The sequence below is a fragment of the Dromiciops gliroides genome, chromosome 6 (assembly GCF_019393635.1).
Source record: "Dromiciops gliroides isolate mDroGli1 chromosome 6, mDroGli1.pri, whole genome shotgun sequence".
In the NCBI taxonomy this organism is placed as follows: Eukaryota; Metazoa; Chordata; class Mammalia; order Microbiotheria; family Microbiotheriidae; genus Dromiciops; species Dromiciops gliroides.
The window spans coordinates 245,355,790-245,372,556 of NC_057866.1; the positions used below are offsets into that span (position 1 = coordinate 245,355,790).

The following is a 16,767-nucleotide window of genomic DNA, read 5'->3' on the forward strand; positions in this document are numbered from 1 at the left end:
GGATTAGAAGCAATCACTGGTGCTGGGTTGATTGGCCCACTAATGTGGCAGTGGTTGGGAATGGACTTGTCAGGGACATTGAGGGAGAACAAAAAAGCTGTTACTCATTCTGGAAGATTTAATCAGGGTTGCCAACCTTTGTTCATTCTTCTAAGGAATCTGGGTTGTTGACTAGAGTAATATCACTACTTCTACTACTACCACCACTACCACCATCACTACCACTACCACTATCACTACCACTACTACCACCACTACTACCACCACTACTACCACCACCACTACCACTACCACTACTTCTAATACTTCTACTACTACTAGTAGTACTACTACCACCACTACTACTATCACCACCACCACCACCACCACTACTACTTCTACTACTACTACTACTACTACTACTACTACTACTACTACTACTATTACTACTAGTACCACCACCACCACCACCACCACCACCATCACCACCACCACCACTACTGCTGCTGCTACTACTACTACTGCTACTACAATTTATATAGAGCTTACTATGTTCCAGACCCAGTCCTGCTTTCCTGATATTACCTCATTTAATCTTCACAGCAACCTTGGGACATAGATGCTATTATTATTCTCATTTTACAGTTGAGCAAACTGAGGCAAGAGATGTTAAAAATCTCTTGCCCAAGGACATACAGCTAGTGTCTAAGGCCAAATTTGAACTCAGGTTATCCTGACTCCAGGCTCAACACTCTACTGTACCACCTAGCTATTGTTGGTGAGGCATCCAGTAGAAAGTTTGTGTATGTGTTTGTGTATGTGTATGCATATATGTATATCTTTTGGTTTATGTGCATATGTACATATATGCATAGATGTGCATAGGTGTATGTATGTATGTATATTCTCCAGTAGTAAGGGGTCAGTATTCTGGTAAGGGCTGAACCTCCAATGAAAAGGTCTTGGTTATGATGTAGCATTTAATTTAAGACTCCATCCCACCAATTAATCAATCAATACGCATCTATTATACACTAGACACTGTTTCTATCAAGTATTGTAAATATAGAGTTGGAAGGAACCTCAGAGGGAAGGCTTCTCCTTTTACAGACAAATGAGCTGGGATCCACTGAGCTTATATCACTTGTTTGAGGGGACATACAGTAAGTATAAGAGGTGATGTCTAAACCTGGGATCTCTGGGTACTGAGTCAGGGCTTGATTTTGCTGTAGTCCAAAGTGTGTAAAGCATTAAGTTTACAAACATGAAAAAAGACCTTCATGATCGGATTAACACCATTGAGATCAACATTAAGGGTCTTGATGTAAACGTAGAGGAATTGGGGTGGAAGGGTTTATTTATTCTGGAAAAGAGAAGATTTTGGTGGGGCATGATAGACATCTTCAAAGTATCTGGAAAAAAAATAAGAGACTTTCTGTTTGCTCTGGCTGAATTCTGCTAAAATTGGAGGAATGGTAGATTTTGGCAATATAGTGGGAATATATCCAAATAATTCATGTGCACACTACAAAAAAGGGTAAAAACATCAGGATCTCATTACAAGCTGTTTTTACACTAGGCCAATACAACCAGATGAAAAGTGAAAAGAATCATGCCTTATCTACCTTGTAGTTTCCAGACCTTAAGGATATTTGGAAATATGAGAAATTTGAAGCAGATGGCAAGAGAGCAGATGTTGACTGGTGAGAAAGGTTAGCCAAGTAAATCTGGGCATTGTTTAGCTAAAGAAATTAGTTAAAGGTGACTAGGTGACGGTCCTGTACCCAAATCATCCAGATCTGTACTTAATAAATGCTTCATAAGGATGCTGTCCATGAAGGAATATAATAAGAAAACAGAGGCTTGAGGGGTAGGCACTGAGAAATCCTCATTTATAATGAGGGCCAAATAGTCTAAGTGCTAAGATGCAGGAAAGGGAAAAATAACCTAAAAGTAAATGTTTTTAAAGTGCACTTTAGAGAATGTCTGGCAACAATATTTAAAATAATATTATCCTCAAGTTCAGGTTCTCATTCACAGTCTAAATGACAATTAGGATGGGAAGGTTATTTCATGCCCTGCCATCATGTCTTTATCCCTAGAAGATTGGAAGGCTTGCTCTAACGAGGGAGGGCTAACTAGGTAAGGAGAAAATTTAAGGTGAAAAAAAAGTCTGTGACTTTGGTTTGGGGGAAGTAGTTCTGAGGATTATTATATCATCATTTGGGAAGTTGGTTATGCCTGGTTTAACTGTACTTTAAAGAGTTAAATTTGGGTAGTGACTAGAAAAATGGTACAGTCCTGAAAGGAACAAATACTAGGAGTCATAAGTCAGTCTGTGAAATTTCAAATGTTAACTTTTCCCACTCTTCCCCCTCTTTCTCCCTCCTCCCCTCAAATCAGTTATATGCAGACGCAGGGAAAATATTGACACGTAGAAGTGACTTAAAATTTGGCCTTCAAGAAAATCTGCTCCATATTGGGGAAAAAAGGGTAGGGGGTAGTTAGAACCTCAGATTCAAGTATCATGTGATTTTCCCTCCCTCTGTTTTTGCTTCATGGTAGAGAAAATGCAAGAGACTCAGAGGTTGCTAATATGGACTGCTAAAGAGGTAATAAAATCTAGCCTTAGATTAAACTGGTAGTGGCCAGGGAGCTCCCTCCCTAGAGATAAGATGAAAGGCTACATAGATATCTTTCTACTGGACTTCTGAATCCAAGCTGCCCAGAAATCCTCGTGCACCAAGTCTGGAGATAGAACCAGATCTATGTATGTGGCCAAAATGGACTTTAGATTTTTGTTTTTTTTTGGTGGGGCAATGAGGGTTAAGTGACTTGCCCAGGGTCACACAGCTAGTAAGTGTCAAGTGTCTGAGACCAGATTTGAACTCAGGTCCTCCTGAATCCAGGGCCAGTGCTTTATCCACTGCGCCATCTAGCTGCCCCTTAGATTTTTTTTAACACTAGTTTAGTAATCATTATTATTTTTTTCTGTTTTGTTTTATTTTCTTGGACATAATTGGGTTAAATGACTTGCCCAGGGTCACACAGCTAGTAAGTATCAGGTCCTCCTCACTCTGGGACCAGTGCTCTATCCACTGACGACTCAGCTGGCCTTTAGTAATCATTTTAAAACAGGGAAAAAAGTGAGTCTGGCTTGACTCATTTTTTAATGAAGCCATGCTAGCTCTTGGTGATCACCAGTTCTTTTTAGATGTTCATCAGCTATCTCTTTAATATGACATCCTATGTTAATGTACTATATAAATGTAGTTTACTATAAAAAAATGATAAGCAGGATGCTATCAGAAAAACCCCAAAAGACCTACATGAGCTGATGCAATGTGAAATGTACTGTATACAAAATAACAGCAATACTGTAATATGATCTGCTGTGAATGACTTGCTTATTTTCAGCAATGCAATGATCCAAGACAACTCTGAAGGTCCTATGAAAAATGCAGTCCATCTACAGAGAGAGAGCTGATGGTGTCTGAATATAGATAGAAGCACACATTTTTTTGTTAGTTGCCTTATCTGAAGTTTTGTTTTTGTCTGTTTTCTGTTGAAAATCAGGATATTTGGCCTTAGCTTTTAAGATGAGATTGTAATAATTGCTCTTAGCTCCTTTTCCAAACTTGGTGCCAGGAACCACTGCTGCAGTGGCATCCCTGAAACAAGATGGTGAAGGTCAGAGTCCATGGATTTGGCTGTATTGGACGCCAGGTGACCAGGGCTACATTCAACTATAACAGAGTAGACATCATGGCCATTAATGACCCCTTCATTGACCTCAACCACATGGTCTATATGTTTCAATATGATTCTACCCATGGCAAGTTCAAGGGCACTGTCAAGGCTGAGAATGGAAAGCTGGTGATCAATGGAAAAGCCATTACCATCTTCCAGGAGAGGGACCTCACCAATATTAAGTGGGGAGATGCTGGAGCTGAGTATGTTGTAGAGTCCACTGGTGTCTTTACAACCATGGAAAAGACTGGGGCTCACTTGAAGGGTGGAGTCAAGTGAGTCATTATTTCTGGCCCTTCTGCTGATGCACCAATGTTCGTGATGGGAGTGAACCATGATAAATATGACAATTCCCTTAAGATTGTCAGTAACACCTCCTGCACTACTAACTGCTTGGCCCCCTCAGCCAAGGTCATTCATGACAACTTTGGCATTGTGGAAGGACTCATAACCACAGTCCATGCCATTACTGCTACCCAGAAGACAGTAGATGGCCCCTCTGACAAGCTGTGGCATGGTGGGCGTGGTGCTGCCCAGAACATCATCCCTGCTTCCACTGATGCTGCTAAGGTTGTAGGCAAGGTCATACCTGAACTGAATGGGAAGCTCACAGGCATGACTTTCGGTCTTCCTACTCCAAATGTGTCTGTTGTGGATCTGAACTGCCGCCTGAAGAAAGCTGCCAAACATGATCATATCAAGAAAGTGGTGAAGCAAGCATCAGAGAGACCCTTGAAGGGCATCTTGGGCTACACAGAGGAGCAGGTTGTATCCAGTGACTTTAACAGCAACACCCACTCTTCTACCTTTGATTCTGGCGCTGGCATTGCCCTCAATGACAATGTTGTGAAGCTCATTTCCTGGTATGACAATGAGTACGGTTATAGCAACCGTGTAGTAGACCTCATGGTCTACATGGACTCCAAGGAGTAAAATGGAAAGCCGTGGAGCTTCATCCCCAGCCAAAAGAAGAGTTCCACCACTGGAGAGTCCACATTCCTAACCTGTGTTCCTGTACTGGGGATCATATGCCCCATTCACATTGTTGTCCCAAAGCACCCCTGTAGTAGGGGGGGAGAAGCCCAGAGTCTTATATTGTGTACATACCATCAATAAAGTCACCATATTCAGTCCAAAAAAAAAGAGATGAGATTATAATAGGCTTGATTTCAAAGTAAATAAAAAATTAGGTTAAACAGTAATTGATAACAGTTCACCACTAGTGAGAAAGGTACTGAATTCTTTCTGTGTTTTTATTAATATCTTCCTTTCAAGTGTCAATTAGTCAACAAGGTAAAATCCACATTTTAAGATGCTAATGGGTTGTTTCTTTCTTTCTTTCTTTCTTTTTTTTGGTGAGGCAATTGGGGTTAAGTGACTTGCCCAGGGTCACACAGCTAGTAAGTGTTAAGTGTCTGAGGCTGGATTTGAACTCAGGTCCTCCTGACTCCAGGGCTGGTGCTCTATCCACTGCACTACCGAACTGCCCCTAATGGGTTGTTTCTTAATCTTTGTGTCTTTAAATGAGCTATACTTTCATAGAAAGATAGCAGCAAAGTAGAAAATCCTGCTTATCTTTGATTCAGTTAGCAGTGCTTGTAGTAACCTTAAAGTAGTGGTCCATCAAATAAAAGCTTGCTCATATGGTAGGCATAGGTCCCAAAAGGAAATAAAATTGCTTTTGAAGACTTATTCTAAGGACTCAAACATGAAAAGCATGGCAACATCAAAGTCATCTTCATAAATTTGGTTTGAACATTGTGGCAAACATGATCCCAAAGTGGATTTGAGAGAAGAAAAGATGAAAAAAAAATCATCTTTTCTGTAATTGCCTTTAAGAGCTTATATCTTTACAACAATCTCAACATCCTTTGAAAGATTAAGAAGAAAGCTGTGAAGTTGGTCATTCAGCCGTCATTAAGATACCAAGAATGTTCAGTTATAGTATTGACTTAACCTGCTATTCAATTAGGCAGTGGTAGGAAATTATTGACAAGTGTGACCATGCAAATGCGGGCTCATGCAAGCCCCACTGGGCTTGCTCTTTAAAAAAGGAAAAAGAGAAGTAGGTATAGAAATCCAGAGTTCATATATGCATCAGATCAATTTGAAAATGTATTAGTTAAAATCTTTTCTGACATTTTCACAAAAAGCAATCAGTTTTTCATCCATTCCCAGATATTAAAAATATATTTTTATAGCTACATAATGATCTTTATAAAGAGATCCAGGTAGCAAGCTAGCATAGATGATAGATACAGATGGCTGATAGTAGATAGATGATAGATATAGATTGATGATAGAAGGTAGATAAATTATAGCTACAGATTGATGATAGTAGACAGGCAGATGATAGATGTAGATTGATGATAGTGGATAGACATACATAAATAGCTGATAGATACTGATTGATGATAGTACATAGATGATACATATAGATTGTCAGATAGATAGACAGGCAGGCAGTGACCATTCTTAATGCATAGTATAATTCCTGAGGTTTGAAAGATTTTTTTTTAGGGGGGGGATATAATGTAAACAAAGGCAACTAGGTGGCACAGTAGATAGAGTGCAGGGCTTGAAGCTTCCTGAATTAAAATGTGTCCTTAGATACTTACTAGCTGTGTGACCCTGGGCAAGTCATTTAACCCTTTTGCCTCAGTTTTCTCGTCTGTAAAATGAGCTAGAGAAGGAAATGGCAAACCACTCCTGTATCTTTGCCAACAAAACCCCAAATGATGTCATAAAGAGTCAGACACAACTGAAATGACTGACAAACAAATGATGTAAATATAGCAGAAAGACGTGTTAATGAAGTAATTAGTGATCAGTGATTGGTATAAGTGCTTGATTTGCATACAAACTCAAAGTCATTCATAAGCTTAGGGAAACTTTGGAGCTGTCCCATATGAAAATTATTCTGCCCAAGTATTATTGTATTGTGACTACTTAGGGATAATATTGTTATTATTAATTGATATCTTGCTGACTTCTAAAAGGAACGTAAGCTCCCTGATTTTTTCCCCCTTGGATTGTTATACTTTGCATATCCAGTTCCCAGTACAATGTTCAAAGTAGGTCCTTAATAAATGCTTGTTGATGTGGTTGATTTTAGCTGTTTAAAATAAGAGTGGAAGTAGAAGGGTGAATTAATGTAGTTCACCACTTCCTCCTCCTCCACCAATAGGGTTGTTGAGTATGGGGAAATAGATGTTCATTCAAAGGTGAGGCAGATTCTTCCTATCTGACAGCCTGTGTATTAGTTATGCACCAGCATCTATGTAGGTATGGGGATTGATTTAGTCAATCAATCACTCCACCCTACTTAAAGTAATTACTTAAACCAGGTGAGAACACCTTTATTGAATCGTTTAATCTATCAAGGACATTAGACTAAGTACAAAATGTCCTTGATCAATTTAGAAGGAGAAAAAGCCACTTTGATGGAATGGAGTGATGTTGCAAGCCTACTGGGATTAGCTGATGAGACTCAGTCATGCCTTGTTGGTCTTCTGTAAAATAGTAAGCTAGTTTAGAACCCAGCATTATTCTAGTATCTGGGCAATGTATAGTGGAAGTAATCAAAGTCAAGCCCCTACAAAGGAATTATTTGGGGGTCAGGAGGCATGTGTGTGGGAAGTCCTCCTTTATTTCCTCTTTCAATATCCTTGATCCAAGAATGAGTTTGTGAACAATAGAAGGTTGAAAGATCTGGAAGTCTCAACAGTGTCTGACCAGAGTCCCTAGGACAGCAATGGCTGGTAGCAGTATCTACCTTAGGAACAAGGAAGGACAAACTAAACAAGCCTAGCAGAAAGCTATAGCACATCTAAAGAAGTCACTATAAGAATTCCATGAAGGAGAGAAAAGGACTTCTAAGAACTCAGAGTTAACTCTTTAAAAAAGAACACATATATTCTAAACGTGAACCCACTTTCCCCTGGACTTTTGTATGTACTTGCAAGAAACTGCCTTTAATTTGGTGGATGTTTAATTAACTGTTTTTACTATTATTAATCTTAGTAAATACACATTTCCTTTTTTTTTTTGGTGAGGCAATTGGGGTTAAGTGACTTGCCCAGGGTCACACAGCTAGTCAGTGTTAAGTGTCTGAGGCCAGATTTGAACTCAGGTCTTCCTGACTCCAGGGCTGGTGCTCTATCCACTGTGCCACCTAGCTGCCCCTAAATACACATTTCTACAAGCTAACTAAATCTGGCTTGCCAATTGATATTAACTGATAATCAATGTTGGGGGCGGGGGGGGGTATACTGGTGGGGACTTGGGAGCTAGCACCATCTTGAACCAGCTCTTCAGAGCTGATTATTAAATTTTCATCATGAGCATTGGCAAACACTGCAAATTAGAGATTGGCTTATTGTTTTATCTGTTGCCTAGAGTTAAGTAAGGGGTGGAGAAAATGATAATAATAAAGATTAAAATAAAAAGTGCATCATATGTACTTTTCCCCCCTGGAGAGACAATTGTTAAACATTTACCATCATGTACCTGACTATAAATATTAGAAAAACATTCCAGGGGGCAGCTAGGTGGCGAAGTGGATAAAGCACTGGCCATGGATTCAGGAGTACCTGAGTTCAAATCTGGCCTCAGACACTTGACACTTAACTAGCTGTGTGACCCTGGGAAAGTCACTTAACCCTCATTGCCCTGCCCCTCCCCCCCCCAAAAAAAAAGAAAAAAGAAAAACATTTCTCCTCCAGCCCCAAGGGTTGGCCATTGGAGTTATTAAGAGAGAAAGAGTAGCCAAGGCTTGCCTTGCCCTGGAAACCTGACCTACTAATGCTAGGACGTATTGGGAAAGTGACTTCAGCACTTGTTCTTTCCCTGGATCAAATTTGGCTTAGTTTAGAATGCAGAAGATCGTGTTTCCCAACCTAAGTCTCAGGAGGTGTAGAGGAACAGGCTCTATATAGACAGAATAATTAATAAAGCAGGATGACTTCAGAAAGGCCCGGAAAGACATGTAGGAAATGATGTATTGTGAAGTGAGTAGAATGAAGAGAACATTGTACACAGAGACAGCAATATTGTTTGATGACAAATTTTGAATGACTTGACTATTCTTAGCAATGCAATGATCCAAGACAATCCCAAAGGACTATTGATGAAACATACTATCCACCTCTAAAGAAAGAACTGATATTCTTGGAACAGACTGAAGCAGGCTATTTTTCATGTTCTTTCATTTTTTTCTTTTAGTTATCTTCTTGTATAAAATGACAAACATGGTAATGTTTTACATAATTATGCAGGTATAACTCATATCTGATTGTTTGTCACCTCAGGGAATGGGGAGGGGAGGGATAAATATTGGAACCCAAAATTATAAATAAAAATGTTTATTATTAAAAAAGAAAATAAAGAATCTACTGACCAGCGATTCTGGGATAAAGAGAAAACACCCTAATACCCCATGTCCCTTTACTTGTCAGGATCTCTGACTAGAATGAAAATTAAAGGAGGGATGTAGAAAAAATTCCGACAAAAGCCTTCCCCTTATTCCTGATGGCCCAGTTCCTAGGGCAATATTTATTTCTACATCATTTTTACTTTCTTTGGGGCTACATAAAAAATCTGTGGTGTGGCAGGTAGAGAGCCTTCCTCTTAAGTCAGGAAGGCCTAGTTCAAGCCCCGCTTCTGACACTGATCTTGAGCAAGGGGCTTCTCAGTACCTTGGGTGATTCCCTGAGATGATGGGTTGTAGAACAATGTTAGACTTTCATTGATGGAGAGAGATTTCTCACATAGTGTTAGTTTCTTGAAAGCAATCATAGGTCCATAGCAATAAAATAAAAATTTAAAGATTAACAAAATCTCAGAGAATATCCAAGAAAGTAAATTAATCTATAAGTTATGCAACTTTATAGGTAGAGAGGGTTTGGTTTGCTCACCAGGAATTCCCTATACCAGAACAATCATAGGTAAGGTTCCACAGATAAAGAAGGTTAGTAGCTACTGAGGATCTACACCACTAGACTTCCCTCTCTCTTCCTATTGGTGTGGATAAAACTTGTCTTTCTCTTTTCCTCTTCCCTGAGAGCCTCAAGACTGGTGACTGTTTCTTCTAACCTCTCCTCTCTCCTCTTGGGAGGCATTGAGTCTCAATCACCTTTTTTTTTTCCCCCCTAGGGGCAATGAGGGTTAAGTGACTTGCCCAGGGTCACACAGCTAGTGTCAAGTGTCTGAGGTCGGATTTGAACTCAGGTCCTCCTGAATCCAGGGTCAGTGTTTTTATCTACTGCACCACCTAGTTGCCCCTGAATCTCATTCATCTTAATTAACTATTTCCTCTTGCCTGGCTTCTGCCCAAGGGGTGAGGTCTCTTTCTTCTCATGGTATCTAGAAACTCATCATTCTGCAACAGCAGCAACAGCACCACCCTCTGGGGCTCCTCGCTTTCTCTGGTTGGACAGCTGGGAACTCTTCCCAGATCCCCCATTTAAGTAAAGCACCCAGGGCATTCACCTCGGCATTGCCCACCCAGCTGCCCTCCTGGACTTGATGATTTCCAGAAACTCATCATGCTGCAAGATGAACTGAGCTCTGTAGCTTATACCTCTTCAGATCATTTCCCCCTGGGCTGTAGGACTTCATAATGCACCCCTCCCTAGGTTGAGTACCCTCTTCCACCTTCTCAGCTTCTTTTTATATGATTAGATTGTAACCTCCTTGAGGGCAGGGACTGTCATGCCTTTGTTGACCAGCATTAACACACCTGGCACACTGTAGGCCAATAAACATGTACTAATACTATTATTTGCAACATGTCATTTTTCAGCAAGCTTGCAGGCTCTTGCCATTCATCAATCTGTTCTTCTCTTGAACTCACTAAGATGCTGGTCTGTCGATCTGACCAGCAGCCCATCTATCTGTCTGTTGCTTTCTCTCTCTCTCCTTCCCTTCCTCCCTCCCCCACTTCTCTTTGTTCTCTCTTTTCTTCAGTATGGTTTGATATTTGGAGCTGCTAAGCTTTGTGACTTCTTCAAGTCAACACGTAAAAATATTTGCATATTTATAATTTATCTCCATCTTCAATACAGAAATACCTATGCGTCTGCAGTTTTTGACTGTTAAGGAGGTAGATTTTCAATTTACAGATGCTATTTTTGCTATGATTTACATATTTGTTTCAGGAAACTTCCTAGAAATTAGATATGCATTCTTGTCCTGTGTAATTCATAAACAGCCTTTGTCTCTTAAAGAAATTTGCATGTTTTATTTACACTCCCACAGGCCAACTGCGCTGGATCCTAAGGGCTCAGGAGGGACTGAGTTTGGGAGGAAAGCAGAAAAACCCTCTCTTCTCAAACTTATCAGAGCTGGTCACACCACCTTAGTGTTTGGACTTTATTCACTGAAACCCATTAAATTTAACAAAACAAAATATAGACCCACACATCACTGAGAGCAAAGTTTCCTGAAAATTAAATTATGTATACCTAAAGAAAAGAAAAGCAAACGGTGTGCCTTCCTGCAGAGTCCTGTGCTTCTGAGTCTGAAAACTCCCCATGTTGCTGCAGTCCCAGTCCCAGTTGCTGTTTAGAATTCTGGGAACCCACATAGTGGGACCACTGAGTCAGACGTTTAGTCATAAAATCACTTATTTGCTTTTAAGAATATTTTGGATGCTGCCATATAATTGGATAAGCCAAAAAAAAATTTTTTTAGCAAGGTACTTAAATCTGTGGCTTCTTGAAGTCTCATTTAGTGCCTTTGACATTAGTCTTTGTGACATAGGTCTTGATGACTCAGAACTGGTTCAGGAACCTGGTGTAATTTCACATATCCTAAGTCAGAGAACAAATACCACAAAACCTACCCAACAATTCACATGAAGAAAAAAACCACAAAAACAAGTAGGGGTTGTTCTCAAAAGCTTGGAGAGGAAACGGAGACTTAGTCACTGGCCATTTCAGAGGCCATGTCTGAGTTGGATTATTGGTGTATTAAGCAAAGCCCATTTTCCATCATAGCACCACCTCTGTTCTATTGCTGCCAAATGATTTTCACTCAAGGTTCTATCACGTCCTTTCATTGCTTAAAACCTTTCAGTGATTCTCTATATAAACCAATGAATTAAATCTAAGCTCCTATCCTAAGGCATTTAATGCCCTTTACAATATAATCCAACTCACCTTTCCAGTCTTGTCTCACTCTATTCCCCTTCATTTACACTATGCTTTATCCAAAATGGGCCATTCAACACTTACAAAATGTTGACTTTATATAATTGCCTCTCTATATAACTCACTTTTTCTCACACTTTCCCCTATGAATTGAATGCCCAAATCCTTCTCACCTTCAAATCAAGGAAGCTGTCCCTGATATCAATTGGGTGTTTGCCCCCTCTTTCCAATTTCCATTGCACTATTTCCTTCTTTTGGCCTAAAATGGCTCTTTGTACTTTTTTTTTTAACACACATCATATTTTACTATGTGCTATATTTGTGTGTAAGTGTGTGTGTCATAACCACCTGGTAAACTGTAGGCTCTTCAAGACAGAGATGGTGTCTTATTTAATCTTTTTGTCTTTTTAAGTGTTTAATGTTCTCTTTATAAAGTCATAATGGTAGGAGGATTATAGATTTAGGGGTATAAAGGACATCCTCCATTTAGATGTGGAAACATGGGTCACATAGTATGTCACCATTTGAACTCAGGTCTTCCTGACTCAACACCTAACACTCTTTCCACTCACTGTGTAACTTAGCCACTTTGTACATGGTAGGTGCTTGCTGTGTTCACTGAAGTATGTTGGTATTCTAGGTATTTATAATCTACCTTGAAATACACTTATTTACATGTATGTCTTCATTCCCCTGCTAGGTTGTAAGATGTTTGAAGGATTGGAACATATATCATTCATCTTTTTATCACCTTACTCTATTAGAACATAATGTGGAATAAATAATTAAAAATATACATATTAAGAACTTGCTATGTGCCAAGCATTATGGGAGCCATTGGAGATACAAATAAAAAACCAAAACAGGTCCTTATTCTAATGGGGAAAGACAAAACAAACAAAGGAGGGGGGAAAGAAAAGAACTCATATGTACAAAAATATTTAGAGCAACTCTTTGTTGTGGCAAAGAATTGGACATTGAGGGGATGCCCATCAATTGGGTAATGACTAAACAAGTTGTGGTATATGAATGTAGTGGAATACTGTTTTACTACAAGAAAGGATGAGCAGGCAGATTTCAGAGAAATCTGGGAAGACTTATATGAACTGATATTGGGTGAGATGAGCAGAACCAGGAGAATATTGTACATAGTATCAGCAACATTGTATGTTAATCAACTGTGATAGACAGCTATTTTCAGCAAGCCAATTATTCAAGACAATTTTGAGGGACTTATAATGAAAAATGCTCTCCACCTCCAGAGAAAGAATTGATGGGATCCGAATGCAGTTTGAAGTATACTTTTTTTTTTTACTTTATTTTTCTAGTATTGTTTTGGGGTTTTTGGGTCTGTGATTTCCTTGCAACATGGCTAATATGGAAATATTTTGCATCACTGAACATGTTTAATCTATATTAAATTTCTTGCCTTCTCTGAGAAGGAGGGGGAGGGTGGGAGACAGTGTGGAACTCAAAATTTTAAAAAGCTAATGTTAAAAATTGTTTTTACATGTATTTGGAAAAAATAAAATACTATAATAAATAAGAAAGGAATGATCAGAACAAAGGCATCTTTGTTTGGGGAGTTAATCTGTGGAATGAAGCCATAGGGCAATCAATTGTCATCCCCTTTTTAGAAATAATGCTAGGGGGGCAGCTAGGTGGCACAGTGGATAGAGCACTGGCCCTGGATTCAGGAGGACCTGAGTTCAAATCTGGCCTCAGACACGACACTTACTAGCTGTGTGACCCTAGGCAAGTCACTTAACTGCAATCGCCTCACCAAAAAACAAACAAACAAAACAAAAACCAAACAGAAATAATGCTGGTATTTGATTATTGTTTCCAGATTAAGTGATCAATAAGCATTTATTAAATGCCTACTATGTCCCAAGTACTGCACTAAATGTTGGTGATACGAAAGGGAAAAAAGCAATCTGCCCTTGAGAAGCTCAGTATTGAATGCAAGAATGCTACAAGCAAGAAGTGGAAAGCAAGGAGATGCTTGGAATGAATGGCTAGTTCATGGGAATCATGGTCTGGGGAAGGATTATTGTAGTGGGATTGGTGAGTATGTACTTACTTACTCACTGAGGTAGGCCATTGATGAAAATTCCCCTTGTTCAGATATGTACCTGATAAATGCTTGTTGAATGAATGAATAAATATATGTTTGGGGCCCACTTCCTACCTGTTCCTTCCTGGATAAATGGTACTCACACATCTTCCCTAGAGTAATTGGTCTCCTTATCCATGCCCTTTGGTTGACATCCCCATCCATTAATTTGAATTTCACCCTAGGCTTCTCCTGGCTGACCATTGCTTCTACCCCTACCCTAATGCTGACATCAAGCCTGTGACAGCCTTTCTCTGAGGATTCCTAATTACATCCTTTGTTTATTTTACTTCCTCACTGTTGAATGTTGACATTGTTTCCACCTGCTGTTACTTCCATTTTATGGCCTGGTCAGATACATTCCACTTTCCCTTTATGATATGAAAAATGTGATGCCCTATAGGGTTTCTGCCAAAGGAGTAATTTAGCTGGGATTTTTGAGAGCCCCTAATTGACTGTGGAGGTTCTGACTTGACAAATAAGGCTGGACACAGTAGCCATTTATTTTCTCCTATTAAAGCATCGCTGAAAGGGCTGCTCTCTGGGCAGCTGCCACCCAGGCTATAGAGAGGGTCTGTGCACATCTCTCTGCTGCTCTGCTTCTGATTTACGACCCCACTAACAGCACCAGTGACAAAGTGCTACTGTTAAAGAGCGTGGGGTGATGGGATAGTTGGGTGGTGAGGCGATGGTGGATAGATAGGGACAAGGGAGAGGAAGGGGAATTGCTGCTCCATTGGCAATTATGTTAAACAGACGTCCTGTCTCCTGCTTTGCTAGTTGGTCTGTCTCCACAGCAACAGGAACTAGGGCAGTAGCTGGCTACTTTCAGCTCACTTTTTTAGAAGGCTTGTTGGGTTCAGTCATGGCTTGTGCTCTTGATAATGAGCTACAGATTCAGAAACCAAGATCTATACACATACTGAGTTAGTGGACTGAGACATACATCTTTGTAAAATTGAGTGAGGAAAACACCGCAAGGGAAACAACAAAAAATTGTGTGTTTACCCTCAATACATGTAAAATACAATTCATTCTGTTTGAAAGCCTAAAAGGGATTCTGAGATCAGCAACTATCTATCAGCAAGAAAAGCTTGCTATGTAAAGGTGGTTTATGCTGAGAAAATACCACTTCACAAAAACTTTTGACCAGCCTGTTCTGCTACATTACGTGGAGGCCTATACTATAACAAATAAAACTAGCATTTTAAGACATTGGTATGCCATAAATCATTACTTGTTCCCAGGAAGAACATCTCTCAGATTAGATCACTAATGTATTGGAACATATAACTAAGAAAATGTTTGGGTGTCATAGAGCTGGGTTACAGTTAGCATCACAGTTAGGAAGATGTGGGTTCTAGTTCCAACTTTGACACAATATTGGTTATGTAGCCAGGGTAAATCATCCAACCTTTCAGTGCCTCAAACAACCCTGTGGGATGGTAAGTTGCTGAACGAGTGCTGTTCAACATTAGTAGGAAGACCTTCTTCACTGACAATTCCCTACACCAATGAAATCAGAGGTGGAGACCAAAAGAAAAATTATGGTGACAATTTGAACAAATAATAAATACATGTATTCTTATTTAAAATTAATTGATTGAATCAATCAATCAATTAATTAGAATAAGTAGTTCTCTCAGTTGCAAATAAGAGTGACAGTGTGCATGGGTTTTATTTTATGCACTGGGTACCTAGGGCTCAATGGTTTACTGGACTAAATTTTGGATTTCATTACAGAATAGTAGAATTAGAGAGCAGGAAGGAACCTTAGCTCTCACCCAGTTTAACCCAGACAAGAAAGGGATTCCCGCTAATAATGCCTTAGACCTATGGTCATCTAGACTCTGCTCAAAGACCTCTCAAGGGAACCCATTCTACTTTTGGATGGGCTAATGAATAAGACGTTTTTTTCCTAATGTCAAGTTGAATTCTTCCTTCACATAACAGCCTTTAAATTACCTGAAAAAAAGCTTTCATGTTCTCCTTAAGACTTCTCCCTCTAGGTGAAAAATCTCCAGTCCCTTCAAATGATCCTTATTTGATGTGGACTAAAGACTCTTTGTCATCTGAATTGCCCTCCTTTGGACACTGTCTAGCTGTCAATGCTCTTTTTTGCCAGGCCAATGAGGATTAAGTAACTTGCCTAGGGTCACACAGTTAATAAGTGTCAAGTGTCTGAGGCCAAATTTGAACTCAGGTCCTCCTGAATCCAGGGCCAGTGCTTTATCCACTGCACCACCTAGCTGCCCTAATGCTCTTAAACTGTGACACCTAGAAATGAAAAAGGTTCTCCAGATAAAGGCAGAAGAGTTCTTCTATTACCTCCCTTTTCCTGAACTTCATCTCTCTTACTGCAGCCCCAACTCAGGTGAGATTTTTAGGTGCTAAATCACACAGTTGACTTATTCAACTTACAATCCATTAAACCCCCTCTCTCCTAGATGTTTTTCAGAAAAAATTGTAAGTATAGCCCTGCCCCAGACATTGTATTCTTTAAGTTTATCTCTCTATCTCTCTCTGTCTGTCTCTCTGTCTCTATCTATCTATCTATCTATCTATCTATCTATCTATCTATCTATCTATCTATCTGTCTGTCTGTCTGTCTGTCTGTCTGTCTGTCTGTCTGTCTGTCTGTCTGTCTGTCTGTCCGTCCGTCCGTCCGTCTGTCTGTCTGTCTATCTATCTATCATCTGTCTGTCTATTTTTATTTAGTACCCAAGTGTAAGGTTTTATATTTATTCCTACTGAATTTCATCTTCCTTTGTT

At 39.6% G+C, this 16,767-nt stretch overlaps 1 pseudogene; it reads left to right on the forward strand.

Moving 5' to 3' along the window:
• Positions 1-3,660: 3,660 nt before the first annotated feature.
• On the forward strand, positions 3,661-4,662 carry LOC122731193 (annotated as a pseudogene).
• The last annotated feature ends 12,105 nt before the right edge of the window (positions 4,663-16,767 follow it).